This window comes from Acomys russatus, chromosome 14 (genome assembly GCF_903995435.1).
Source record: "Acomys russatus chromosome 14, mAcoRus1.1, whole genome shotgun sequence".
NCBI lineage: Eukaryota > Metazoa > Chordata > Mammalia > Rodentia > Muridae > Acomys > Acomys russatus.
The window spans coordinates 686,937-701,151 of record NC_067150.1 but is presented as its reverse complement, the minus strand read 5'-3'; the positions used below and the strand labels follow the sequence as shown (position 1 = coordinate 701,151).

The following is a 14,215-nucleotide window of genomic DNA, read 5'->3' as shown; positions in this document are numbered from 1 at the left end:
TCTTACATGAATATTTTTGATTATGCTGTAAATTTACTACCTTAAACTTAATATTAATAATATTTATCTTTTTTCTTTCTTTGTGACAACATTTCTCTGTAGTCCTGGATGACCTGGAATTTGCTTTGTAGACCAGGTGGGTCTCAAACTCAGAGATCTACCTGTTTATACCTCCTGAAGTCTGGGATTAAAGGCATGTACCACCACTGCCCTGCTTGTTTTTCTTTAAATATTTAATTAACTGTTATTGTAATGACTTTATTTTTTCTGAAAGATAATTTTTCCTATGATATGTTCTAATCATGTGTTCCCTCTGTCATATACTCATCCACTTGACTCCATGACTTCTTACTCTCCTACCAATACATGTCCTAGTCAGTTTCCATTCATTTCTTTTTTAAAAAATAATATATATATATATTTATTTATTCACTTTAGATCCTCTCCTCCTGGTCCTATGTTCCCTCTTCCTCCCCACCCCCTATCCCCTATTATTCAATAAATGAGAGCACTCTACCCACATACCCTAGCTCATCAAGTTGTTTCAGGACTGACCATATTCTCTTTGCCTATTGTCTGGTGAGGAAGTCCTGACAGCGAGGTGTGATCAAGGAGAAGAGTCCATGTCAGAGACAGCCCCTGCTCCCCTTACTAGGGTACCAACATGAAGCCTGAGCTACCCGTCAGCTACATCTGTGTAGAAGGCCTAGGTCCAGTCCATGCATGGTCCCTTGTTGGTGCTTCAGCCTCTGCAAGCCCCTCTGGTTAGTTTGTCTTCTTGTGAAGCTCCTGCCACTTCAGGTCATTTAATCCTTCCCTTGCATTTCTACAAGATTCCCTATATTTTGCCCAATGTTAGGCTGTGAGTCTCCGCATCTGTTTTGAAGCAATTATTGATGGAGCCTCTCAGAGGACAGTCCTTTTAGGCCCTTGTCTGTGAGTACAGAAGAATATCATTAATAGTGTCAGAGGCTGGCTCTCTTCCATGGGATGCATCTCAGGTTGGACCAGGCATTAGGTAGCCTCAATATCAATCCTCCCAGAATTGTAATATTGTTATCCTGCACTGTATGGCTAAAATCACAATAGAATACTACTTAGCTATTTAAAACAAGGAAATCATGTACTTTGCAGGCACATTGGTGGAACTAGAAAATGTCATCTTGAGTGAGGTAACTCAGACCCAGAAAAAAACACATGGTATGTACTCAGCCCTCATTATTTACCAAGAATCTATCACCAATTACCATCCATTTACAAAAGGAAATTATTTTTCTCCAATAGAGGCTCTACAAAGACATGAACCACACTTAAAGTAGATCCCATCCTCAGGAGTAGATGGCCAATATAAAATGAACTTAGTGATATTTTTGTAGTCATTTACCTCATATCATCTTGTGGTTGTCATATTGGTCTTTGGCTTGCATATTATGGTTTTTGTATTTTTATAGGTTTAATTTTGTGTGTGGGTATGTGTTTATCATGCCTCCACAATTTTTGTTAATTAGTTTTTGTAATGGTGATTGTTTTTTGCTAGTTTGTGTTGGCTCCTTGCATTAATTTCAAATGCATTGAAAAATTATGTATTTATTTTCATCATTTGCAATCTTCTTTTTACTACTTAAATGTGATTTGTTAATGAACCAGCCACAGGCAGCTCAGATAGGAGCAAAATCCAAAACAGTCCTTGGATATGCTAAAGAACTAACCCTAGAGTGGCACTGGTATTAATGAAGCAGTCCTAAACTGAGCCCCCACTAGCTCAAAGTTACAATCAGTGAAATGACACAAAAGTTGAAACTTTGGAATTGGCATCTAGGATCACACTGCTGCACTCTCAAGCTTCTCCTAATACTCTTCACCAAGAGAACTGACATTGGCCTATGTGTGCGATCTTAGTCATGGTAACCAACAACCTTCCAGCAGCATTCCTGAGCCAACACATGCCTGTTTCTCAAGGACTTACTGGATGCTGCCAGTGCTACTCTCCAGGCCTGCCACAGCTGAAGGAACTTTTGGTGGGTTGCATCTGTTGGCAAAATATCCACATGGGAAAAGATACCCCAACGGGACTCTGCAGTAGTGTTTATTTCATTGTTTACTGCTAGGAAGGATGTATTTTAAGCTTTATATTAACATGTTAAATAAGAAATGTTTGTGTGAATAAAGCCAAGAATATTTGCAAGACAAATCACAAATGCCTAATGCCTCACAGGATTGTAGCTTTCTGCAACAATGTACACTTTTATTATAGTTTTAATGCTTTTTCAGTGAAAGATTATACATACTCCAGGAAAGAATAAAGGTAGATCCAGGTGTTCTTTTTGCTGTTTTGTATTACAAACTTCTGTTCCCCTTATTTACCTGGGTTTCTTTTCCCTAAAGAATAGATTTGGAGTCATTATAATGACATTAAGCACTATTCAGAGACTGAAGATTAAACAAACTCCCTTATAGGCAGATAGATAAGGAGAAGATGAGGCTCAGTAATAAAGCTGTTGAATTTCCAAGATGGCTGGCTTCTTCTTCACTGTCCTAATTTGTGACAAAAGCTCGGCAGCTTAAAACAAAGGCTTTATATGATTCCTTTTTCCTCCACCACCAGTTGTATCCCTGCTGATAGACTGGCTCAGAATATTCAAGGCCTGCTCAGGACATAAAACACAAGAGTTCTGGGCCAATCAATTATCCTATCTTTCTTCAACCTGACCAGTCCTAAATGTGGAAAGGAAAACTTTTTAAAGCCTTTAAAATCCCCAGCACTGAAGAATGAACTGGATTCTGCCTTTCAAGTTCCTGTGTGCTGCATGAATGCATTTCCTTACTCCCAACAGGCATCTCTCTTCAACTGCTGATTCCATTTGGGTTGATTGAAGTTTCTCTGCCTTGTTGCCCTCTGGGATTTTCACTGCCTTTTAAACTTTAACTGCAATAGAAAACAAACTCAATCTAGACTTATAGTCTTTAACACCATGTCTTAGAATGTTGTGGAAAATGATAGTTTTTAAAATGAGACATTTAAAACAGAGAGGGCATCTTGTCTTTTTGTAAGTGTCTGAAGACTGCAATTTTCCTACTTAATTTTTTTTTCTTTCTAGCTGAGTAGAAGAGAAGAAACTGCACTTTGTGTTTTCATTTTGTACTTTGCTATTTGAAGACTCTGTGCAATTTAAAGATAAGCCCAAAGAAACTATAAGCATCTAGTCAGCTACATAACATGAAGCCCCATGAAACTAAATGATTCATTTTTGAGAAACAACATTCTTGTACACACAAAGAAAGTAAAAGTCTAGCTAACCGTGAAATAAAGGATAGGAAGAAATATTTATTAATTAAAAACAGTAACTAGCATTTGCTTAATTGTTTGTGGAATGTTACAAGGTTGCCAATTTGTAAGTTTTAAATCTCAGGTTAATGGGTAAGCAAAAGCAAAAAGACAAGAAAAAACAAAAAAGATAATCTTAGGTATCCACCAAAACTATGAAGGAGGGCACTTAAGGCATTTATGTGCCACCACCTAATTCCCTTCTGTAGCAGTTAAGTTGCGAGGTAATGACATCTGATTCCAGAGTCCAGTCTGTGTACCTGGTGTGTAGTGCATACAACCAGGCACACTTCCACATTAACAACAGGGTTAATGCCTCTCATGTTAGGTTTGGGGATGTGGAATACCTAAAGATGATTAATCCACTGTTTTCTTGGGATGCTGGCAATTTTAAATTTTGACAGTTCATTATCTTCATCTGCAGCAAACCCAAAGAGATTAAAATGTAAAATACTTATATCAAAGTTTTTCATACCAAGAGATAGAAATTTAAAGAAGCTGGAAAAAATGCAGCATTGGACATGATAGCTATAATTTGTCTTTGTTAAAGAAAATGACTATAATTTTTCATTCCTATAATAAAATATCTGCCTTTAAACAGTTCTATCATTATACGAGGCTTTCTTTTAAAAGGACAAGGATATAAGTAAAATGAACAAAATACAAACTTTTAATTTTTTAACATCCCCTCCTTTCTGTTTTTCACTTTCTGGATCAGAACTGATCTAAAGAATCTCCTACATTCCCAAACCAACCCAAAATAGAGCTTTAAAAAGTAAAAAACTAAAGAAAATAAAGAAATAAATTATCCTGAGAAAATATATGGAGGGAGAAAGAAAACCAATAACAACAAAAGCAAAAGGCAAAGCCCATATAGAGTTAAATCTACTTTTTTTCTTTTGAGACAAGGTTTCTCTGTGTAGCCTTGGCAGCTCTGGTTTCACCTTGTAGACCAAGCTGTCCTTGTACTCACAGAGATCCACCTGCCATTGCTTCCCTGAGTGCTGGAATTACAGGTGTGCACTACCATGTCTGGCTAAATGTATTTCTTTTATTTGCTATTTTGAAAAATCCTCCCTGCAAATTCTCCTAATATGATGCTTCTAAGAAATAATTTTAAAGAAAAATGGTAAAATAAAAAATCTAGAATATAATATGAGATGTCATAAGCTGTGAAATTGCATTTTTGGTGCTTTCCAGAGTCTATCAGCGCCCACACAGGTTAGAAATAAGCAAATCAACCAATTGTGTTTTTTAAGTCACTTACTGCTCTCAATTAAAAAAGAGATATTTCATGTTAACTTATTTCAGAAGATATTTGTACTTTTAACATCAGTGAAACTTGATACTAGTGAAACACACTAACTAAAATAAAAAGTTCTACATAAGCAATAGGATCAAACATATTGGCATTATAGATACAGATCGGAAGAATTCTCAAGGTCTCTAAGAGAAGTAACTTTGTCCAATATCATAAGAACTAACATCACAGTGGCTCCCCTTATCATGGGTGACAATACACCAGTCTTCTTAATTTTAACCAAAAATATTGAGTTAAAGCAAATAGACTTAGACAGTTCACAAACCATTACATAACTATGACCCCTCATTACTCTCACGAGAGAAGGTTCAACTTAGAATCATTTCAATTTTCTGAGGTTAAAGATGAGTTCTCCAAAAATACTTTATTTCATTAAATAGTAAAATATATATTTGTTCAATATGGACCATAGCTACTGGTACTTTGGGGGAAGATCAACTTAATATGAAATAATACAACTAATTCAATATAGTATTACATAAAAATGTGAAACTTATTTTAAGAGATAGTTTGCAGGAACGAGAGGAGAAATATGAAAGGTTATACAGATATGATTTCATGTTAAAACAAATAACTTTAAACGAAAATAATTTCTAGCACATTATTATTGATACAAAATTAAGGCTATATTTTAGTTACAGCATACTATGAATGAATACTTTAAGGTATTGTACTTATGTAATTCTTTAAAAGGAAATGCGAAGTGCTATTCCTTTTGAAAACTACTATTACAAACAATTTAGGATAATTAAGACATGCAAAATAATAGTCAATCAAACACTGTTTTGTTGGGAAGTATTTTAATTAATCACTGATGTTTCCTAAGTTAATGAGTCTGTATATACATAGAAACAAGTAATTCAGATATACTAAAGATATATAGATGGTTTTTTAAAAACCTCAGAGATCTACAGAATATGGCATTTAAGGACATTTTATTAATTTGAGAAGTCTTTTAGTAATGAGACACATCAGCTCCTGACAGTATCCCCTTTCAACATCAAAAAGATGATAAGCATCAATTCTCTGTAGGAGATGGCTTCATATGTGGCAAGTAGACACTGGGGAAGACTTTCTCTTGTTTCTACTGCAGATACAATACTGGACAAACTGGATGCAGTAAAGTCAACTGCCAAGATTTGCACCAACAATGTAGGCAAGTCCTTCATATTACTTGTCTCACAGAAAAGTTTGTCAGATAGTCTGAGCTGAAAGGGCAAAGATGATACTCCAAAATTATAGATATATCTTGGGTGACTGTCCAGGTGGCCAGCAGATCTGTTATTTATATAATTTCAGAGGCTGCTTACTCTGTATTTCTGTTTTCTCAGATAATTTTATCTTTCTCATGTCTCTGATTGGATTGAATACAATTAAGCTTAAGTTGGTTAGAATTTAAAAAGATGTTTAAAGTCTAAAAAGATATTGTTGCTTAGTAAGGCAGGTTTTGATACAACATGGTTTAGGTACAGAACTTTGGACTCACCAAAATAGTATAGAGAGTATAGTACTTTAAGATTGCTAGATGCATACGAGATAGACATTGTGAATGTAATTTTATCCTTTAGTATAGAGTGTATTGATATTAGAGAAAAAGGTTTTGCCTAATGCCTAAATAGACAAAAAAGGGGAAATGTTGCAGGATATTTGATCCCATTGTAAACTCCAAGACTGTGAACTGTAAAAATCTGTTTCTGGTTTGGCAAGGTTGAATTCTAACAACCATCCTTAATCTAAAATATTTCTTCATATTATAAACAGGTCAATAGGATGTGATTCAGTCAGCCCTAGTATACACCTTTAATCCAAGAGCTTTCTGTACACAGGATTCAATAAAGTTAACACTATGTGAAGAGGTGGAGCAAGAAACTAGCTGATAGAGCAGGAGGGACTTTGAGTTGGAGGGAATTTAAGACATGTGGATAAGAAGAAAGGGGCCTTTAGGCTTTTGAGTTTTGAGCTAGCAAGCTTTGAAACTTTTGAGCTTTGAGCTAGCAAGCTTTGAAACTTTTGAGCTTTGAGCTAGCAAGACTTTGGCCTTGGGTTTATTGGACTTTTCTTCCTACACTGTCAGCTGAGATAGTTAGGTTTTTAGGCTTTTTCCTCAGAGGTGTGAGCTGACTATGAAGGTCAGCTGGGCACTTTCTCTGCCTCTCTGAGCTAGCAGGTTTTCACTACAGCATTGTGCTCCTGAGTCTTGATTGGTAAAATCAAATTGGGATTTTCCCTTTTTAGAACAAGATAAAGTTATAGATTTCCAGCTGCAATCCTAGGTTCGTACATGTAAAACAGTCCTGTCAATCAACCTGTTCACTGTTTTTTTTTTTCCTACTACCATGATGCCAGCTCATGACTTCAAGTCTGGAACATTGAAGAAGTTTCTCCTTTTCAAGTCACCTCTAGTAGCCCCTCCCAAGTTCCTGTACAGCATCACTTGATGTTTTTAAGCTTCTGAGTTAATAACTTCTTGCTTTTATGATGTTATGCAATGCTTTTTTCTATGTTATCTAATATAAAAATGGATGTGCAATCTCTCTAGATATGCAAAATCTAACCTCTAAGTATACATTTTAATTTTGAATTTTAGACTTGCAGAGATGATGGTAAAACTATATAGAGGGTTTGCCTATATTGTTTTACTAAGTTTCCCCTTAGAAGTGTAGGTCTGTCATCTAAGCTAATAAGTTAATTTTGTATATTATTAGGCAAATAGGAAACTATTAAGATTCAACTGTCTTTCCCTTGATTTCTCTTCTTTTCTGTTTCAGTATTTTATATTTAAAAATGATGCTTGTCAAAGAATCTTTAGAAAAATAAAAACATCTTTAAATGATATATTCTGTAGGTCTCTGTGGCTTTTGAAGACCTTATTTAACTATTTTACATTATATATCTATAGAATCATATCTATATATTAAATCTATAATGTATATTTTGTGCTAAAATTAGATTATTATTTGATATGACCATGATTTGCATTAATATACAAAATTCAATACCATTGAATTAAAAAATAACCTTATTTGGAGTAACAATTAAGGCCTTGGGGAGCAGATTTAAGAATCTACCTTTTGTTCTATTCTCCCTCCATATTTCTATATCCACCTTTTATTCATTTCAGCCCTTATCTTCCTACCTACAAAAGAAAGTTAAAGAAAAAGAGAGATGTCCCTGAGTCTAACCTAGTATCCTCTCTGTATAAGACCAATAATAACTTATATCCAACTCCCAATGAAAATAAGCATCTCTAGATCAATAGAGTAAACAGAAACCTACCCAATCCCTCATAGATGAAATGGGATTTCATTCTCTTAAGGTTTCTTCATGCTGAGTTAGGTTGAATAATACCTTTCAAGCCCCCTACCCCCATGGGGAAATGGCACGTTAACTCCTGGCAACACCCAGCCTACTTCAAAGAAGATGATGAGCATCAAAGAACCTTTTTATGGGGTTGGCTTCAAATGTGGCAAACAAGCCACTAGGCAAAATGTCCTCACTTCTGCCACAGACAGAATTCTGCCTACATATGGGCAATCTTGGATACAGGCATGGTCAATGGCTAAACTATGCCAAGACAGGGTTACCAAGTCCTCAATAGTTCCTGCCCCACGAATATGTCTGTCAGATATATTGAGCCAGAAGGCTGAAGATGATGCTCCAACATTATAAGGAGTGTTCAGTGACTGTTCTTACAGTAAACTGCCTCAGTCATTTTTTCATTTTGGAAGCTGCTAACCTGCGCTTCTTGTTCATTCAGGTATTTAAGGTTTATTTCTTCTCAAATTTCTGATGAGGTTGAAGACCAGATAATTTAATTTTTCAATTAAGCTTAGTAGGTTAGGAGTTAAGATGTTTTCAGATGAATATAAATGTTTTAAGTCAATAGAGATGAGATATGATATTGATCTTCATTCAGAAATTTAGACACAACAATATAGGAAAGATGCTTACTTCATTTGCAAATACAAATATCCAAATCACTAAGAATGTAACATTTATATAATTCCTGATTATCCCATAGTTCTTACTGCTGTATGTAATTTATTTTATTCATGTTTAATAAAATAAATGTATATGTTTAAAAAAAATTTTAAAAATGAGCCTGCTATCCTTCCTCTGAGTGCCACTGAGCTTCCCCATCAAGGGCACATGGTCAAATATGGGGCACCAGAGGTCAAGTCAAAGTCAGTCCCCACTCTTTAATCATCTGTGGAGAATGTCCTGTCCATTGGCTAGATCTGGGTAGGGGTTTGATGTTTACTGCACATATTGTACTTTGTTGGTGCCATAGTTTGAGCAGAACCCTGGGGCCCAGATCTGCCCAGCATAATGTACTACTTGTAGGTTTCTAGGAACCTCTGGATCCTTCTATTTCTCCATTCTGCTATGCTTCTCTCACTTAGAGTCCCAATAGGATGTCCTCCCCCTCTGTCCCACTTTCCTGGTAAGTGAAGACTTTCATGGGACATGTCTCTTGGGCTAGTGTCTAGTCTCAGATCATACCACTGTGGTTGTGTATCCCCTGATTTCAGCAGCTTGCAACTTGCAGGCAGGGTCCATACCAGGCTCTGGGGGCTGGATTGCTCTCCATTGAGTTTCCTTCCCAGAGATTGCAGTATCTGGGGACTGTAACCACCACTGACTGTGTGCCTGAAAGGTGCTTAGGTTTTCTGTGGGCTTGTGTGGGTCAGGGGGTAGGTCACTGGTCCCAGTCCACCCTCGTAGCTTTCCCTAGTACAGGAGCATTGAGGTGTCCTCATCACAGCCTCAGTCCCAAAACTGAGTTCACCGGCCAAGCAAGGCTGCTGTGTTTCCTTCTCAGGGCATGCAGCAGCTGGGACCATACTCACTGCAGACTGGGTGCCCAACTGGCACCCAGGCTTTCTTTGGGCTTGCATGAGTCAAGGAGGCTGTTCAAAGGGCCCACTGCACCCTCATAGCTTTCCCTAGTCCAGGAGGTTTCAAGGGGTGGGTCGGAGGCCCCAAACCACCCTCGTAGCTTTCCCTAATCCAGGAGGATTGAGGCAACCTCATCACAGATTCAGTCCAAAATACTGAGTTTGCCCACCAAGCAAGGCTGCCTCTCAGAGCTTGTCACTTATAGTCTGAGTCTTGTCCAGGTACTGGAGGACTAGCCTGTCATCCTTCCTGGGGTGCTGGATGACCGGGGTTCTAACTAACTCGTAGTCCATACTGTGTGGATCTCTCTTGACACCCACAGTCCGTGGGTCCAGTTAGCATCTGTGGTCTATATCCTGCAAATCAGGCAGCAGGCATCTTCGTCACCATAATCTTGGTCCTCCTTACAGGATAGTTTTAGCTATTCTGTGTTTTATTTGTTTGTTTGTTTTTCCATATGAAGTTGACAATTGATCTTTCAATATCTTTAAATTTTGGGTAGGCATTTTGATAGGGATTGCATTAAATCTGTAAATTGCTTTTGGTAAGATAACCATTTTTCTATGTTGATTCTCTTGATCCATGATCATGAGAGACCGTTCCATCTTTTGATATTTTTCTCAATTTCCCTCTTCAGAGATTTGAAGTTTTCTCAAACAAGTTTTTCACTTGCTTTGTTAGAGTTACACCAAGAAACTTTATATTATTTGTGGCTATTGTGAAGTCTGTAGTTCCCTAATTTCTTTCTCAGCCCATTTGACATTTATATACAGGAGGGTTACTGATGTTATGCATTCTATTTTGTATCGAGCCACTTTGCTCAAAGTCTTTATCAGCTGTAGGGGTTCTCTGGTGAAATTTTTGTGGTCACTTATATACACTATCATATCATCTTTGAATAGCAATATTTTGACTTCTTCTATTCTGATGTGGATCCTCTTGATCTCCTTTTGTTGTCTTATTGCTCCAGCTAGAACTTCAAGTACTATATTGAGGAGATATGGAGAAAATGCCTTGCCTAGTTCCTGTTTTTAGCAATTTCTTTGAGTTTCTTTCCATTTAATTTGATGTTGGCTATTGATTTCCTGTATACTGTATTTATTATGTTTCAATATTTGCCTTGCATCCAAGACTTTAAGCATGAATGATTGTTGGATTTTGTCAAGTATTTTTCTAAGGAGATAATCATGTGGTCTTTTTCCTTTCAGTTTATTTATATGGTAGATTGCATCTATGTATTTCTGTATACTGAACCATCCCTTCATGCCTGAGATGAAGCTTACTTGGGCATGGCCAAAGACATCTTTGATGTATTCCTGGATTGGTTTGTGAGTATTTTACTGAGTATTTTTTGTGTAAATGTTCATGAGAGAAATTGGTCTGAAGTTATTTTTCTTTGTGGAGTCTTTGTGAGGGTTGGGTTTCAAGGTGACTGTGGCTTCATAGATAAGTTTGGTAATGTTCCTTCCATTTCTATTTTGTGGAGTAGTTTGAAGAGTATTGGTTTTAGCTCTACATTAAAGATCTGATAGAATTCAGAGCTGAAACCACCTGGCCCTAAGCCTTTTGGTTGGGAGACTTTTGATGACTGTTTATTTCTGTAGGAGATATTGTAATATTTAGTATGTTTACCTGATCTTGAATCAGCTTCTGCAAGTGGAATCTATCAAGAAAATTGTCCAGTTCCTATAGATTTTAATTTTTTCTGGCACATAGGCTTTTGATATAAAACCGAATGATTCTTTGTATTTCTTTAGTGTCTGTTGTTATGTCTCCCATTTCATTTCTAATTTTGTTGATTTGGATAATGTCTCCCTGCCTTTTATGTAGTATGAGTAATGGTTTGTCTATCGTGTTGATTTTCTCAAAGAACCAGCCCTTAATTTTCTTGATTCTTTGAAATGTTCTCTTTGTTTCTAATTTATTGATTTTAGCCCCAATTTTGATTATTTCCAGCCTTATATTTCTGTTGGGTGTTTCTGCTTCCTTTCCTCCCTAGGGCTTCCAGATGTGACATTAAGTTGTTAGTATGAGATGATTTCAATCTCTTTATGAGGTCACTTAGTGCTATGAACTTTCCTCTTAGCACTGCCTTCAATGAGTCCCATAAATTTGCATCTGTTTTACCTTCATTTTCATTGAATTTCAGGAAATCCCTAATTTCTTTCTTTGTTTCTTCTCTGACCCAGTTATCATTGAGAGTTGTTCAGTTTCCTAGTACATGTAGAATTGTTGTTATTTCTGTTGCTGAGTCCCAACTTTATTCCATGGTGGTATGATAGGATACAAGGTATTATTTCAAACTTTTTGTATCTGTTGAAGATTCTTTGTGACCTACTATATGTCCAATTTTTGAGAAGATTCTGTGAAATGCTGAGAAAGAGGTATAATTTTTGTGTTTGGGTGAAAAGTTTTATATACATATACATATATATATACATATATATATGTGTATATATATATATATATATATATATATATATATATATATATATCTTTTAGTCTATTTGATTCACGATATTGGTTGGTGTCATTATTTCTCTGTTTAGCTTCTGTTTTATTCACCCATCTTTGATGAAAGGGGGATTTTTGAAGTCTCGATCTACTAATGTGTGGTGACTGATGTGTGATTTAAGATTTATTAATGTTTATCTTAGAAATGTGAGTGTCCTTGTATTTAAGGCATAGATTTTCAGAATTGAGATGTAATCTTGGTTGAATGTTGGTTGTGGAAGTATGTTTGTGTGTTTGTCTGATTTTTGTTTTGATTAAGTTATCTATTTCCTATGTTATCCTGGGTGTAGTTTGCCTCTTTTGGTTGGCGTTTTCCTTCCAGTAACTTCTGTAGGGCTAGATTTCTCAATAGTAACTCTGTGATTTTGCATTTGTCATAAAATGTTGGTTTTCAAGCTTGTCAAATATTTTTTGGCTAGACATTATGTATTTAAGTCTTATCTATTGGTTTTCATAAGTTTTCATAATTGTTCTTACTGTATGTAAAAATGGCCTTTTATTTAGAGAGAAAAGGAGAATTGTTGATCTAATTTATTTTGATGCTAATTAATAAAACGCTGTCACACCTGGGCAGGGCAAATGAGATAGGCATTGGCTAAAGTTCCCCAGGCATGGGGGGACAAAGCAAAACTTGGGCATAAGAAAGAAGAAGGAAGGCTACCATGGGTTAGATGGAGGAGAAGCACATGGCTGACATGGATGGAGACTTCGCTTAGGTGATGATAATGAACAAGTATTTGGGATTATGGATGGGAGGTAACTTGATATAAATTATTAGAACCAGATCACATGGGATTGGGACAGGTATTCCATACCCGCACTACTATGAGCAGTAATTTAAGAGATTAATACCTGTTCTGCCCCAAGCTAACTTTAGCCCACTCTTTATTTATTTTTTTAATCTCAATCCCAAATTCATGGTCTCTTAATATCCACACTACTCTACTGCAGTTGTTATTTTATTCTGATATATATAATATCTAGTCAACAATCTCTTGAGTTCCTCATCATTAGAAACTCAGCATCTACTACAATGGTTAAAAGGCAATCAACAAATACTTGTCATAAGAAAAAAAAAGGTATGAAACAGATAAAGATTAGTGTTTACCTTGAGGATAGCCAGAAAAAAAATATTTCATATAGTTTTACTATAAATAACATGATTTAGGAACAAAGAACATATCTTTTAGAAAAAAATTTACAATGCAATGCAGTGTGCCCATCAATGAATGCAGGTGACTTTTAAGAGTTGGGATTGGAAGATGACAAGAGAATAAATGCTTCAAGTGGCTAGACTGGCTGAGATCATTGAGTTCTTCAGACTCATCATTAAAGATTGTGATAAATGAAATGTGAAAAGAATTATGAAAACCCAAAATTAGTACCAAAGCATACAGACAAGTGTGGTTTGCAGAGCCTTAATTGCTGGGTCACCTGAACCACAAACAGCTGTGGATATTGTGTACAAGCTCTCTCTGTTTTTAATGTTCTATTATTACTGTAAGTGAAGTTTCTGAGAAAATACAGAGATAGATAAAGAATGATAGTATGTATATGAATAAAACAGTTGACTCTCACTAAATTTTCCTAACTTTATGATCTAGATATTTAGTGATTTATTTATTTTATAATGGCAAAGTTATTAATTTCTGCTAAGTACATTCCTAACATCCAATTTAAAAGAAAATCACTTTAAAAGTATACCAAATTCTCAAATACTTGTTAAGCAAATGAAGGCAGGTAGACATCCTTTCAGAAAATGTCAATCAGCTATTCTAAATCTCTTGAAGTCCTTTGATTAGTAAGAGCTATATCTTCAAAACAATAATATGAAGCTTACAATCTTAACTGAGCATAGCCAGATCTTTGAAAACATGTCTTCAATCACCACTCTATTTCAAATTTTACCTATAATTTAAGTTTCCTTTCTCATTCATTTCTGGGAATCTAGATATATGTGTCATTCATCTAAAAGTCTAAATTTTGTCTAGTAAGATATGTTATGAAAAGACTCCAAATGTTTTCTACTATTATAACCTTTTTATCTTTATTTTTAATTTTATGATTTTTTATATTATCACATCATCCAAAAATTGGAATGGTCCCTCTTTTCTACTTAAGAGTTTTCCACAAAATTTTTGTCATGAGAAAGATGA

At 35.7% G+C, this 14,215-nt stretch overlaps 1 protein-coding gene across 2 annotated transcripts in view; it reads right to left on the bottom strand.

The window, feature by feature from the left end:
- Gucy1a2 (guanylate cyclase 1 soluble subunit alpha 2) overlaps nt 1-14,215 on the bottom strand; it is a 321,255-nt gene that overhangs the window by 8,153 nt on the left and 298,887 nt on the right. The window lies entirely within an intron of this gene.